The 15,194-nt window shown below is 38.5% G+C and overlaps 1 long non-coding RNA gene across 1 annotated transcript in view; it reads left to right on the forward strand.

Moving 5' to 3' along the window:
* Positions 1 to 11,945: 11,945 nt before the first annotated feature.
* Positions 11,946 to 15,194, forward strand: part of LOC148051575 (uncharacterized) — a 97,417-nt gene continuing 94,168 nt past the window's right edge. Inside the window, exon 1 of the long non-coding RNA XR_015700164.1 lies at positions 11,946 to 12,011. This is a non-coding gene — a long non-coding RNA (uncharacterized LOC148051575). The remainder of the gene's footprint in view (positions 12,012 to 15,194) is intronic.

The following is a 15,194-nucleotide window of genomic DNA, read 5'->3' on the forward strand; positions in this document are numbered from 1 at the left end:
TTGCCAAGCACTTTGGGTGCTGTAAATGTGATATATATCAATTAGAATCAAGCTGGCCTCTGAAATTTTAGTACAGATTTGGACTCGAATGTTCCCTGGGCTCCAGGAGGTTTTGGGAAGGATAAAGTCATGCAGTTTTGGGCTTCTGGTTGCTTTTCTGTGTGGCTGTTTTTTTTTTTTTTCCTTGTTAATCACTTTTTGTCTGAAAGTGGCCAAATAGCAATTCAGCTGCCCTTCTGGTCTGTATTCTGATCCTAAAGTAAATTATTAGCGCTGGGTTTTTGCCTCCTATACTTTATTCTATGGGCTTAAAAAGATTATGCTTAAAATTTTGGCATGGCAGTTACTTGCAATTGTGAGGATGCTCTTCAGGTTTTAAAGTCTCCTGAACTGACATTTGCTGAAAAGTTAGTTTAAAATAAAGAAAACAGTGTTTGGACTGTGTTGCATGCTCTCACTGTTGTAGCCATTTGTAAATATATTCTTGCAATTGAAAGGCTGTCATCTAGGAACATTCAGAGCTCCCTGTACTATGGTTGGGTTTTTAAATTAACTTAAAATAAAGACCCGCCTTCACAGACAGTTTTAAAGGTATGAAATTTTTCCTGTGCATCAAGTATAATTATTTTCTGGGTTGGAAACTGGCTGGGACTGGCTCCTGGGACTCTCTTGGCCTTCAGCAGCCCAGCAGCATCTTGTTCTCATGCACCATTGAGAGACCGAGGCTCTTCACTGCTCATGTTATCATTTATATATCTGGTAATCAGTACGCAGAGAGTTTGTTGAAGGGAGTTGAACTATATTACTCCTATCCCAGCTACTCCAGAAAAACAAAACCACTTGTCCCTTTCAGTTGCGGTTTTGGGGAAATGTTCTCTCTCTATTTGAATCAACACATGCTGCGGTACGGAAGAGCGCAGATGGTATTGCAGCGTCTGCAAGTCCCTCCTCGGAAGCAGCCTTCTAGCGGCTTCTTGTGAGCATCCAATTCACAGCAAAACATGAGGCTTGTGATTAATGCGGGTATGGATAGGTCATTGCTGGAGGTGGCTGCCCTCCCTGCAATACCTCCAGAACTTTTCCTTCACCTGTAATTACTTCTGCTTCATAAACTTTTAAAAAAGATACTGATGAAGCATCCAGCAGAACAAGACACTTACCTGGGTTTTAGAAAGACACTCATACAAATAATAATGAACCATAAAACACAACAACCTTGACAAGAAATAAATGCTGGCTAGGACAACTTTTCCTCTCTGGATCATGGACAGGTGCTATCCTAATGGAAACTCCAAAAGTGAGGGGAGACTGAAGAATCATTTCGGAATCTGATGTAAGAACCAAATGGCTGCAGTTCAGTGTTACTTCAGCAGTTGGAAAGTTAAAAGTAATCCCAATAGCCAAATTAGTGGGCAAACAAAATGCTGGTCAAAGGTGCATAATAAAATTAATGTTGTTACCTAGTTATGCCATTTTCCATGTGTACTTGCAAGAATTTTGTGGATATGATTTGTTTTTCTGCATACAGACACGTACATGTCCTTTAGCTTTTCAGTATGGTACCTTTCCAACAGAGGAGCAAAAAGCAGTTTTGATACATAGAGTTTTCAGGGATATGGTGCGTAAACCATTTGAGTGTAAGCTGTCTTAATTACTTTTACAGGATCTATGAAAACCAAAGTATTTTGGCCTAGGATTGATTTGCATTTCACGACCGAGCACTTTCTGAGTCTGTCCTGGTCATTTGTCCTAGCACTGAGGAAATGTGATTCCAAATAACATGAAAATTTCAAAATCAGTTTCAGAATATATGGAAAGAGCTGAAGGTGATGCTTTTTAAGTTGTGTTTTATTTGTGGTATGCTAGCCTTTTGGTACTTGCAACATTGCTATTCGATTTGTGGTTGTTTTGAACAGCTTTCAGAATAATGCACAAGGTTTCTGTGTGTATATATAGGTGTGGTGTTTATACATAAATATGTGCCATCAGTCGGAAAACAGAGATGTCTCCCAGTAAAACCCATTAACGTTTCATACTGTATTCCATCTCTTGTTACTGTTTGTTTTGAATAGCCCTGTTGTTTTTACCTGAGTGGTGTGCTGGTTGCTCTCATGATATATTTTTTAAAATAAAGGGGTAGGGAGAAACCTTCCAGACATCTGTTTTAAATCAAAGTTGCTTTAATTTCCGTGTATGCTGTCTTCTATTCATCATCTATGCTAATCCTCAAATAGTCAACATATGCAGGATTTCATATGCTGTCTCATAGGCACATCTTTAGCTTGTGTATGAACACTAGTTCATAAACATGTTTGCTTTAACATATTCTTAGCTTGCTCTTCTTGGATTTTAAATCCAAAATCAAGAGCACAGTGTCCTTCAAGTGTCATTTCTGTGTGTTCAGCATCTTTTAATAAAATACAAGTTAAACAAGCCCAGCTGGCAGTTCACAGGATATGTTTGGACGTTCTTTCTACTTAGATTAACAGGACTAAATCTTAGATGCATTTGTAATTATGTAAATCCACATGAACTCAAAGCTGTCATTCAAATGATTTCAGAAGAAAAGCAATTGCATCTCAAAATAGCAGTGTCATTGTCTGGTCTTGATGTTCCTTAAACTTTTCTCCCCTTCCGTAGCCATGCTGACCTTCCGTCGCCATGCTGAATAGGTGATAGCAGCTGAGGAGGTAAAAGGTTAGATAGTATTCTGCAGTAAGCCATGCATTAAAGATTGTCTTTTTCAGATCTTTTCTGAAATGATTGGTTACCTAATTCTATTTAAAGGACAGTTTTCTACTTCAAAATGGCAGAAAAGATCTGAAACGTGATTCTGTGTTCTTCTGTAAGAAGAAGGTACTTTTTAAAATAAATAGCTTGGCTTTATTTGTCTTACTGGAGAGAGAGGTACTAAGGTGTGGGACACACGTGATAATGCGTGGGCATAAAATAAAGCCAAAGTTGGAACACAATGCTGTATTTACCCAGGAGAGGACAAATGTGCCCACACATAGCCCATAAGATGTAGGTGCAGCTCCTTCAAATGAGTTCCAGAAGTGATCTGAATATTGGCATTTGTTTGGTCTGAATGGAAAGGTCGTGGCCATTGCCTTCATTTGTCTCACGGGACTACTGTGTGCTGAGGTCCGGGGGAAGGGTACATGTGTGGGGTGGGAGGCGGCACGTGCTATATGCAGAAATGCCAATGTAGAACAAAAATCATGACCAGCCATGCTTTTGTTACCCCAAAGCGAACACTTTTTAACAGCCTTTGGAATACTATAACTAATGTAAAATACGGGGCTTTGTCTTTTTTTCCCTCTGTAGCACTAGTCTGTCACCACTGAAATGGTCACGTACAACATATGAAATCAATCCTGTGAGGCTCAGTTGGGGTGAATCAAGAGAAAAGTGAACGTTCTCTAGGAATTCAGAATGAAGGGCTTTGGTCAGCAAGCATTACATTCCCCCATAGACTGCTAAACTGGTCTTGAAAAGCTGTTCTCTTAACTACTAAAACTCAAAGATAAACTTTTTGCTTGTATCACTTCTCATAAATGGGAAAAACGTTTGGAGTACCTAATCTGAAAGGTGACAGTGAGAGCTGCAGTATACCCCGGAGTTTGCCCCGGGAGCAGAGCAGAGACTTGCTAGCCCAGCAGGGTTAGCTCCTAGAGGTTTATAGAAATGCAAATTATGTGCCAAAAAACCAAAATGAAAACAAAAAGAAGTGCTAAGCTACTGAAGTGGCTCAGCATGCTAATGACAGGCTTCATTAGAGTATCCTAATATGGACAATTGCTGCAACTATGAGCAGAATAGGTGTAATGACTCTTCATTCACAACAGAGTAAGCACTGAGTACTAGGGAATCTTCAGTGCAGTTTTCTTCAGAGTCTGCATTGAATAGGCTTGATAGAATGAAATCTTCTTATAGGGTATGATTTTGAATGATATGGGCAAACAAACGTCTTTTTTTACTGTTAGTTTTTTTTAACTTGACATCCGCAATGATTTTTAATGTGCAAATTTTTTGGAAAGAGGTCAACTTCAGAAAGTGAGAAAGGCTGAAAAGATGCACGACCCACAAACAGTAAATGTGAAACTCTCCATGTATCATACATAAAATAATAACTCGTGTCAGGAGGCCTGTTTGATTTACTGTATGGGGTACTATAGCTTTCTGTCTCCATTGGAATAATCAGATAAAAGGAACTGTTAAATTTAGTGGCTTATAAATAACATCAAAAGAAAATTCGAGTAGCCATAAACCCTTCCTTCAGTCCCAAAATGTTTTATTTCATGCTAAGCACCTTCATTGTTACCTGTATATATTAAATTTATTGCATAATTTATTATTAAAATTATATCTCATACTTTGTGCAGGTCATGCATGTGGGTGTGTGCATATGTATATTATCATTTCATACTGACCTTTTTAATTCTTCTGTTAATGATCACGGCAGTATTCCAGGCACAGGAGGACATCAAACATATTGCAGGTGCAGCCTTGTCTAATAGAAGAACATCAACACAAATGTGTTTATGCCTCTGAAACAAAAGCGTGACCTGTTTCAGATGTGCAAGATAAAACGAAGTGTTAAACTACTTGCAAGCAGTAGTCATTTTTTTCCCTCTGTTGAAAAAGAAAGGTGCTTTGGGCTTTGTACCGTACACTAGAGAGGCACACAAATCTATTTTGCAGAAATCTGGAGTCAAAAGATCTGTAACTCCTTATAGAAAGATAATGCACAGTCGGAGGAATGCAGTATTCAAGGGCTAACTGGAAAATTGTTCTTATGGAAGAACACTATATGTGCAGGTTGTAAATAGTGGCTGTATGCAGAGCTACCTGAACCACGTTGCCTCCCTCCTTTTTGTTTTTTTAAAAAAACTAAATACGTTGGCAATAACTAGAATAAACACATCTCTAAAACAGGTAATGCAAAATTGCATGACAAAATTTTTCAGTCTTTTTTTACGTTGCTGCATAAATTACTTATTTGGTTTTGGGCCTTCAGTCCTGTAAGTAATGAAGTGCATAGGGCATCTGGTACGTGTGTCCGGGTAACGCTCTCACCTTGCTATTTGTCTTCGAATGACTCCCTCACAGTGAGATTTTTTTAAAAAAGCTTCTATTTTGGCAAATGTCAGCCTGTCTTGATACCTCTCCATACACTAACAGTCTGGGTTTTCAGAATGCTTGCTTTCTCCTCCTGGGCTTCAGGAACATCTTTGAGTGTTTTTAAAGTGTATCAAATAATGGACACCAAAAATGTGAAGTCCCTTGAATAGGTTTTAAAGAGAATCTTTTTAAAGGTCTGTATTTCTTTTGTTGCCTTTGAGAATTGCTCACCTACCTTCTATTTGCCTTGCTTTACAGATTTGGGCTGAATGATACTCAAGGTATGAAATCATATGCATTCTGATATTACACACTTGCTTGAGTAGATGGACTTTGGAGTAGAAAGTGGTGTCTCAGTCAGTATTAAAAGCACAGAGAACCGAGGAAAGCTATTTGATGTTATCAGATGTATGGTTCGACAAGAACTGCCAGAGGGAGTTGTTGCAGCAAGTGGAAAATATAGATCCTGTGCAAGTGTAATAAAGGAAGTCGTGTCCTTTATGTTGAAAAGTCAGTATTGGGACAGCAGATGAAATGTGAGCAATCGTAGGGAAATGAAGTCAAGATAGATGTCTTTACCTTCCTTCCTTCCTTCCTTCCACTTCTGATTTTTCGAATGTTTGTACTGTTGTATGTCTAGCCTTAAAACTACGGTTCTTAATTATTTTAAAAATCTAGCTCACATAGCTGCAAAACAGTGCTCTGTTGCAGGGCCAGCTGAATTTATTGAGACTTTTTCCTATTGGTCCAATACCAACGATTTTCACTCTTGCAAATGATATACAGCCCCAAAGCAGAAACATTTAAACTGTTCAACAAAGTGTGCTGGCGCTCTGTACTTGGGAGACTCCCATGGGGCTGGCATGTAGTTAGGTTGTCTAAACAGAAAGATACAATCCTTAGTGACACCGTAGGCTTGAAGTAGGTTAGTGTGTGAAGTACAGTGTTTTTTTTGCTGAAGAAGCTAGTGTACTTCATTGATCTGAGTGGCTCGGACATAGTATATGTGTGTTTGCGTTTACAAGATGTGTTTATTATAAAGGATTAATTTTTTCATTCTTATCTGTCTGTCTAAGCTGTGTTGCCTTTCTTAGTAAATGCCAGCTGGAAATCAAGGTCAAAACTACCAGCTGTGATTTAACTCGTAGCAGATCTTATTGGGAAAGAATCTACCTGTCTCCAAACACTAGCTTCTTTAAAAAAAAATAATATAGTATCTGCAGAACACGAGGTATTTGTACGATGATACTATACTTGGGGCAAGGAAAAAGGGGTGAATGAAGAGAGTACCCCCTGAGTCTGGGTTTATGCTAGGTTTCCTTTTCTTACCTGATTAACTCTCAGATCACCTATTCAGCAGATTTTTTGCAGTAAAGGAAAAATAACTTCTTGAATCTCATCTAAACATAAATTTTCATATTTATGAATTAATTCCTCATCAAATGTGGTGGTCATTGGTGAATTGGTACCTGAGTCACATGATTATTGCTAAATAGTCCATTTGACTTGGAAACAAGGGGACTGGCCTTGATGTATTTGGGAGAAGCAAAGCAGACTGTTACCACAAAATCTTTTAGGCAACTGAAGTTTATTTTGTAAAAGTAATTTGTTTTAGTTACCTGAACCATATGACTTTGTTATGATGCTATTTGAAAAAGTTTATTGGTATATGGAGATAGTTTTGCAGGTTGTGGATACTGTGACTGAATACACTGAGAAGACTCGGAACCCGTCTGTTTTAATTTGAGTAATTAAATACCAGGGGCTTATGAAGAGCTGAATATGTCAGTCAGTCCATATAATCTCTTTATAAAATTGTGAGAATCACAGGCAGGAAAATGATGAATCGTTTCCAGTCTCCAAGCCCTTTCTGAAGTCTGTTTGTTGCTTTCTGTAGGGAGAGTTAACTTTTGTGGAAATATTTTGATATGATAAAGGCATTAAAAATATTTAGTTTGCACTGCTGATTTCTCACAGTTTTTGTCCAGATAATAAAGCTATGCAATGGATTGGGCTAAAATAAAGGTGACGAGGGACTTTGTACCTAGAGCCTTTGCGTGCTTGACTGCTATTCATTCCTCTTTATGGCTCCTGCTTTGACAAGTGAAATGTAGCTGCCTTTGCTTTCCAGACTGTATCCCAAGTGTTCCAGACGAGATGAAGCCAACTCATGGAAAAGCATGTAGGCAGAGACAGCCAGTTTTTATGTTGATCCCCACCCCACATAATCCCCCGTGGTTGACAGGCCAGTTAAAGGTGTAGGTCAGCAGTGATTTTGGACAACAATTTTTCTCTTCTGTGCTGTTGGGTTGCATTTTCTCTCAGCAAGCTTAGGTAATACAGTATGATGAATTATGCTGGTAGCTTATTATCTTTATTATTTCTCATTTTGCTAAGTCTGATTGCATTTTAAGCTCTCCTTTATGCAGACCATGGTCTACTGCTTTGTTCAGAAAAGTTATTGCAGGAACCCTTGTAGTACTTGAGTCTCTGAACTAGGTGTGCTGTATGCCTTTTGGAGATCATTACCTCCTTTGCCTGCCAAGGAGCACCGAGAAAACTGCCCTGAGGATGTCACAGCGGGGCTAAAACCTTCTTGGAGATTAGCAAGTATTGTTATGGCTTCTTTGGGATCGATTCCTGACTGTCCCCAACAAGATTGTGTAGATTTATTATCTAAAGCAATACTGACAGGAAGATTTTGTTGGTATTCAGAACGGACCTTCCAGGTCATTGTCATTTTATCTTTATTTCTCTTAGATTTCTACAGTTCCAGCAAAGAAAGCATACTTCATTGGGAATTCATTTAGTGCTATATTTAACCTTCACATTCTTTCCCTCATGTTATAGCTATGTGTAAACAGCTGAGGTTAGAATATTCTATGTTAAAGGAATACATATTGTTTATTTAATAATCAGAATACTTTTCATTTAACATGTTAGAGCTCAGTAATAGCTGAGTTTTTCACATGATCCACCTCTAGGCATAAGTCAGTAAGGGAAAACCTCAGCGGGAGTCTAAAACTACTGGAAAATGTGAGTGAATATAAAGAAGAGGTAGCGATGTACACTGTGTGCGCGCACGTGCATCTGTGCACATCTTCCCTATCAAGCATTCTAAGCTGATCCCTTTAGGACTGATTTTGAAAGTTACAGATAACAATTTGGTTCCCAGTTACCCCTTACTAATTCCACTAGTTTACCTTTGAAATGCTCTTGTTAGAGCATCTGAAGGTAACTCGCTTCCCTCTCCTTCGAAATAGTATCATGTCTATATTTTCCAGAATTCTAACTCGTGCCTGGATGCCCTTTTCTAACAAAGCTTTCAGTGAGGAAGAGCATTGCAAAGGGTTGATTACTTTCTTATTGCAGTATAAAGATAAGTAATAGCTGAAGGTAGATGCATAATACCTGAATTGGCACCGTAACTCTGAAGTTAAATCACTTCACATCCCAAGCAGCATGCTGGACTTCAGCAAAAATTCTTCAGTGATGAAGAGTTTTGAAAATTGTTCAATCTGGAAATGGAAATTTTCATTTCAGCCTAATGTTCTGAGGCAAAGTTTTTTGCTTATTTTAAATTAAATGGCATCTTAAGAATACATTTAATTGCATCTTAAGACTACATTAGTTACATGAAAGTACACTGTAATTTTGTTACAGCCTGTAACTTCACGGTGTTTTTTAAATCCATGAGTTCTCTTGCAAAACAGCTTGATGCTAAACAAACCAGCAATTACCCCCCTTCCAGGAAGAAAATTTCCGTATGAAAGACATGACATTTTAAAAGTGCTTCCAATAACAATGTTCAAGACACTCTCAGGATTGGTAGGCATAGATGAGATTATTTGAAAAAATGACTTTAAATGCAAGATGGCCACTTCATGTTCCTGTAAAATCGATAGGGAAGAATGAAAGGAATGCTCAGCAGAGCCCGTTGGCAGTAGTCGTTTAAATGATTGAACAGTATAAACAGTGCCTTTGTGTTTACGGTGCAGATTTCCTCCTTCTGTATGTACACAGTGTGCGCATTGTGTGTAGATGCAAGGGAGAAGTAGGCAAAAGGGTCCGGAGGAGTACACTGAGGGATGGGAAAGAAAGAGGGCATGGGCCAGATGTTCAGCTGCTGTGCACTGGTGCAATCAGATGAGAGCTGGTAGCAGCTCAGTACCGGCACTGCAGACTCCGGAGCGGAAACCTGCAAGTCTAGCCTTAGGCTTGGAGAAGAAAGAGGACTTCATGACAAATGTGCCTTTCCAGAAAGGAAGGGAATCTGAGCTTTGAAGACGTTGTGTGTGTGCACACGTGTGTGTGGAAGAGAGAAGGAAGGAGAGAACTTCTTTTTCTCATTGTTATTTTTATGCCACGACATGTGATAGGTTTTCTATAAAATGTTTTTACTGGGCGCTTGATGTAATCCCGTGAAAATACAGTTCTTCCAAAAATATTCTGCATTTCTGAAGTGTTTTATGGTTGATTGCTGCATCATAACTTTCATGTTTTTGTAACCTTGTGATCGGTCTTTGCCCCTGCATTACGCCGTATGCTACCCTTCCCTTTTGTGTTTATTTTCTCTCTTTTTTTTTTTTTTTTTTTTTTTTGTCAGCTGGGAAAAGGGCCATACTGCCGGCAGCTTTGATTCTGCCAGCACTGGAGAATGAAAAATTCCTCTTCTACCTCCCTAGTGCTGGGACAAGACAGATTGTGATGTAGTCTGAAAGGTGTAAGAGAGTGTAATCTGCTTACTGCTTATTTAGCAATTTAACAATAAAAATTCTGAATAGCCGATATCATAAGTCCTCTCAAATGCTAAGGAAATCCTTTTTTTTTTCCCCTTGAAAACTTTCAACTTTCATTACCTGCCCCTACTTGAAATATTTTGAACTTGGCCTGAAAATCGCTGTGGGCCAGACTCTGAAATGATTCTCTCTAGCCAGTTGTATGGTAACTGCAGTTTAGTGTAACACAGATTTGTGATGTGACTGCTGAAATGCTGGTAAGAATGACTGAAGGTATATTAGAAATGCAAATTTTACAGTGACTCCTGTACAAATGATTTTCTGCTATTGTTTTACAGTGTAGTTAAATAGCGTCGCTGTATTGTCTTCTTGTTATAGGAATCCGCTTGATTAGGTGCTGCCTTCTCATCTGTGTCTGAAGCTTCCTGCAGAAAGCTCCCTGGAACGTGAGCAATTAATGAAAATGGGAACCTTTCTCAAAAGAGATAAAGCTGGATGGTTTCCTTCTACAGACGCAATCCTTAAAGAGCTTTCTTGTGAAACCAGAGGGACAATTAGTAATTGCAATATCTACTATTTAGCAGATAAAAAAAAATACCTGTTGATAGATGAGCTTAATAGTGTTTGGTAATGTTTGGGAAATAGGATGCTTTAAACGATATATTGTCATTTGTGGTACTATTTACCTCCTTTGCTGCATCTTCAACACTCTTGAGCATAAGCAGTTTTCAGGACTTAACACATAAAACTTTTATGGTGTGTGGCATTCCTCTGGCTGACTACTGAGTAGCAGTTTGCCTCGACAAAACATGTTGTATTCTTGATGAAAAAAGTGAGAATTTATCTGTGTTTGTTATCTTAAAAAGTGTTCCAGATGAACACACAACAAGCTTAGCATATCTTTAAAGCAAATCACGCTGAACTGATTGTATGAGTTGTCAGTGATGAGTAACAGCTCTCTGAGGATGATCCACTGGTTGGGAATTTTGCAATATAAAGGAGTATATAAATAGGGTAGCATTTTCCATTGTATAAATTCTGAAGACCTGGAGGGGGAAACCCCCCCCCTAAACCAGAAGTCATAAGAATCAAAATAGGCAGAGGGATATACATAGCTCAAACTTACATAGCTTAAACTTGGCAAAATTCTGCACCAGTCCCTCGACATAAATAAGTATTAGCCTGTGTTACATGGTCATTTATACCATGTAATGCTCCTCTAAGCCATGACCACCAGGTCAGGTGAATTCCACTCTTGTGGCCAGCTGATAGAAGTTTGCTATCTTGATGGATTGAATACTTGCCAAAATAATTCACAGTATGTTAAGTTAAAGATTACTGGTAGGCAAAACACATCTGTCTAGTGCCATATGTCTGCCGATAAATGCTCTGAAAAAATAAACATATATAATTGTGAATAGGCTGCTTGCAGCCTATTATCCCGCAGCCTTTGCTGGGTTCTCCCGGTGCTAAATGCAGAGGGCGGTGTGTGAGAGCTGGAGTTAGGGATTTTTCTGCAAGTGGCATATTTCTGCAGAGCTCTCTCACTTGAACAGAATTAGGTGTGAAGTGCTGTTTTGATTTAGCTTTTCACACAGCAATGAGTAATGAATAATAAAAGCTGCTTTTTTTTTTTTTTCTTCCAAAGAAGGAAAGAGGGGAAAATATGCTTTTTAGATTTATTTCAGTATTAGCTGTACTAGATATCTGTAAGCGTGGTGTTGCTCATATACATTCATTGTTCGTTAACTGTTTTCCCTTGATTGTGGTGTTGCGAAAGACCCTAAAACCACAGCACTATGTAGCTCATGTAAAGGATAAGCAGATTGTTAAAAGGACAGCATCAAGTGCAAAATGGGTTTTAGAAATGTTCCCATTCTTCCTTATTCTTGTTAAATTAAAGCTGAAAATCTTAAAACCCAATTACCTGACAAGCTTCAGGTGTGCAGACTTGATTATGCTCTCTAACTCAGTTAAACCTTAAAACCCAACTACCTGACAAGCTTCAGGTGTGCAGACTTGCTTACCCTCTCTAACTCTTTTTACCTGTGGCTGGTTAGACATTTTGAGCTTCTGTGTGGGCTGCAAGAGCACTCTGGCAAGGCTCCTGGGACTCTGGCTGTCTGTCTTCCTTGTAAATGCTGAAAGGTAGAGTTGGATTATATGCTTTTTCTCAGCAAACTGAGATGTGCAATCTTGCGTTAACAAGTGAAGCAATTATTGATGGTTAAGGTATGAAAGAACAGAGCAGCAGCACTGGCGCAAAGAATACGCTGTAATGTTTTTGTTTTTAAATGCAGAACATATTGTGAAATCTTTATTTTTTTGATGCCTATCTTGTATCTTTTCTTCAAATGTTACGCACAAACATAAAAGATTGGAAAATGTGAATATGCTGGAAAGGAAGAGATGCAAAGTATTGAAAAGACATTTAAAATGAGGATAAAATATTGCTTAATGTTTATAGAAAATGCGTGGGAAGCTGAGTATTTTTGTATATAGTGTGTTGATGTATTTTACAATGCCACATATAAACTATGGGAATGTCACTGAAACTATGCAGACATAGGCCAGCTGAGTGGCGTGCCTATACTTTCCTGTCTTTTCTATCACGTATAGAAAAATGCGACTCTTACTGAACTCGCCCTCTATAATGCACGGGCTTGTATCTTTTGCTAATTTTTGTGGGAGTTTTGGAGAGAAAGAGAAAGTGTAGGATAGAGCCCATTTAAAAAAAAAGAATGCAGAATTACGGCGTAGAAAATGGCTACATAGGTGCTGTAAATAGGTGTCGACAATGCATGTAGTAACTGCTTTTATTACATAAACTAAATCTGGGAAAGAAATCTAATAGTCCTTCTTCATATATATCTCTGAGGCCTTCTAGGATGCTGATATCTGATGGAATTTTTCCTGAAGGATGTTTTGGACAACATCTATTAATAAAGGTTTTGGAATTAGGGTTGTGGTTTGAGGGATTTGAGAGAGGGAGGGAAAGGAAAAGACTACTCAGTCAGCGAAAAGCAACTATTTAATAATATGTAAAAACAAAAGGTTGGCTTAGTGGGTGTATCGTGGACTTTAGAGAGAATAGGAACCATCTGTGTGTATGAATCTGCCTCCTCCACACCCCCCCTCCCAATACCAGGCTGATAAATCATTTTGAAGTCAAGTGCCAGGTACATGACATAAGTTTTGAGAAGAATTAAATATTGCACTTAACAGTAAGGAAGAGTGAAGGCTTTTCATGAATGTCTGACAAGTGCCATCTTTAGTAGTGATGTCTACATTAATAACACTTTATACCTTCCCTGTTTCATGTAAAAAAAAAAAAAAAAAAAAGAAAATTCCCGGCTTTGCTGCAGTACAGCAAGTGATTGCTGGTTGCGTTATGTTCTGACAAACACTCGCTGCAGACACGAGACAGAGCAGTGTAAGTTTTGGCTTTCTAAGTTGAAATTGTCTCAGCGTCAGATTACTGCTTTGCAAATGAGCAGCTTTTTTTTTTCCTTTTTTTTTTGCTGTGGTCTAATATTAATACATTTTCAAAATGGAAACTCAATGAATTAGATCATTTTTCCTCAGTCTGTATCCCTTGGGATATCTAACCTATGTTGCTTGTTTTAATTAAATTACCACATTTTCCATATGATTAAATGCCTGAATAACGAAGACTTATGGGACTCAATTTTAATGCACCATACATGAATATGAGCAACGAGGGGAAACATATGATTTTACTCTAAGTGAAATCTTTTAGTAGCAAACGTTTCACCTCATCTCTTTTCAGATCAAATGAAAGTTGCAGAACAGTAAAATAGCAAATGTGGTATCAGATAGTGGTGTTCAATGGGTGGGAGCAAATATCGTCTGAAGGAAATAGGCTGTTGGGAGAAAAACAGAAAATGGTGTAGTATATTCTGGGGATGTGCCAGGCAAACATTTTCACAGTTATCGTATAGTATACTTTGGGTTTTGGGGCAAGGGCCACTAACCATAGAGCAAGGTATGTCTTGGAGCAATTTTAAAGGGACTCGGTGTATTTTTTCATTTAGAGTTGCCTGGGGTTTAAATCAGGACAGGATTTGGCTTAGCATGGATAGGTACTGGGTATCTAATCTAAAAACCACGCCAGTCATTTTTAAGCACTGAGCGGTAAATGCAGGCAAGAAGTAAGGAACTTCAAGTGGGGAAAAATGCATTTAAAAGTCTATTTAATTTTAGTTGCAGAGGAAGAAAGTACTGTGATTTGTTTGCTAGGTAAGCACATTCCTATTTCACTATGTTAGGCTTGATAGGGAGAAGGTGTTATGTGTGAGGATGGAATTGGCACCAACACCCATCCTTGCACGAGGTGAACTCAGCAGCGTTGCAGAAATACTTGGGTATAATGCAGGAACAGCTTCCGATCCTGACCTTCAAGCTCTTAAATGTCTGGCTTTATTAAATTTTAAATGCTGATAAGAAGCTGTAAGCTGCTTATGAGGCAACCAGACTCTGAAAGGAGAGAATAAAGGTGTTTGTCATATTAACTGTGGTTGCAGTGTCAGTCTCTCCTCTTTGGTAAAGCATAATTGACCATTTCTTTTTTTTTTTTTGTTAGTTTCCTTCCCTGCTTTTAGTGATTATAGAACACCGTGGTGGCTTATTCAGATCAGATGGTTTTTGTGAGGACACCTTTTCCGGTATAATTTGGGAGCCACTATCTTGACTGGCATGCAGTCATCTTAATTTTGGCTTCCTTATTCCAACAGAACTGCAGGGTCTCAAACCATCCTTTTTACCTTGTCCGTGTCCTGCCCTAACTGCATCCAGGTAACTTCTTCCTCTGTTTCCCGATGGCTGACTCCCAGCCTACTGAATATTTTTTTTCATATATTTTCCCTAAATGACTGACCTGACAGTTAGTGCCAGTTACTTTCATCCCATTTCTAGCATCATAGTGTCAGAGTCTTGGACTGGTCTTTTCTCCTCTTTCGTACTGACCTACCGACTGATAATTCTTTCCAGTTTTCAGTCATTAGGAAGTTCTGGTTTTGTAACAAGCTGATAAACAACAATAAATATGAAATAGATATCTCAGACCTTGAGAAATTTCGTTTTCAGCTCTTGTTCAAACCAAGATTGTTTATCAGTACAGCTAAGTGACATCTCCATTTTAGCCATTTCTTGATGTACTTTTCAATTTATGTAATCTTCCCTGTTTTTCAGCTACGAACTTGTCCTGTGGTGCGCTCTCATAATCTGGAGGATCAGTTAGCTTACCAAAGAAGATCTGTTTTATACTGCCTGTTTTTATTAGACCCATGTTGTATTTGATGAAATTTTTCA

The sequence above is a fragment of the Nipponia nippon genome, unplaced genomic scaffold (assembly GCF_047370975.1).
Source record: "Nipponia nippon isolate SJK-2023a ecotype South Korea unplaced genomic scaffold, ASM4737097v1 scaffold_6, whole genome shotgun sequence".
Lineage (NCBI taxonomy): Eukaryota > Metazoa > Chordata > Aves > Pelecaniformes > Threskiornithidae > Nipponia > Nipponia nippon.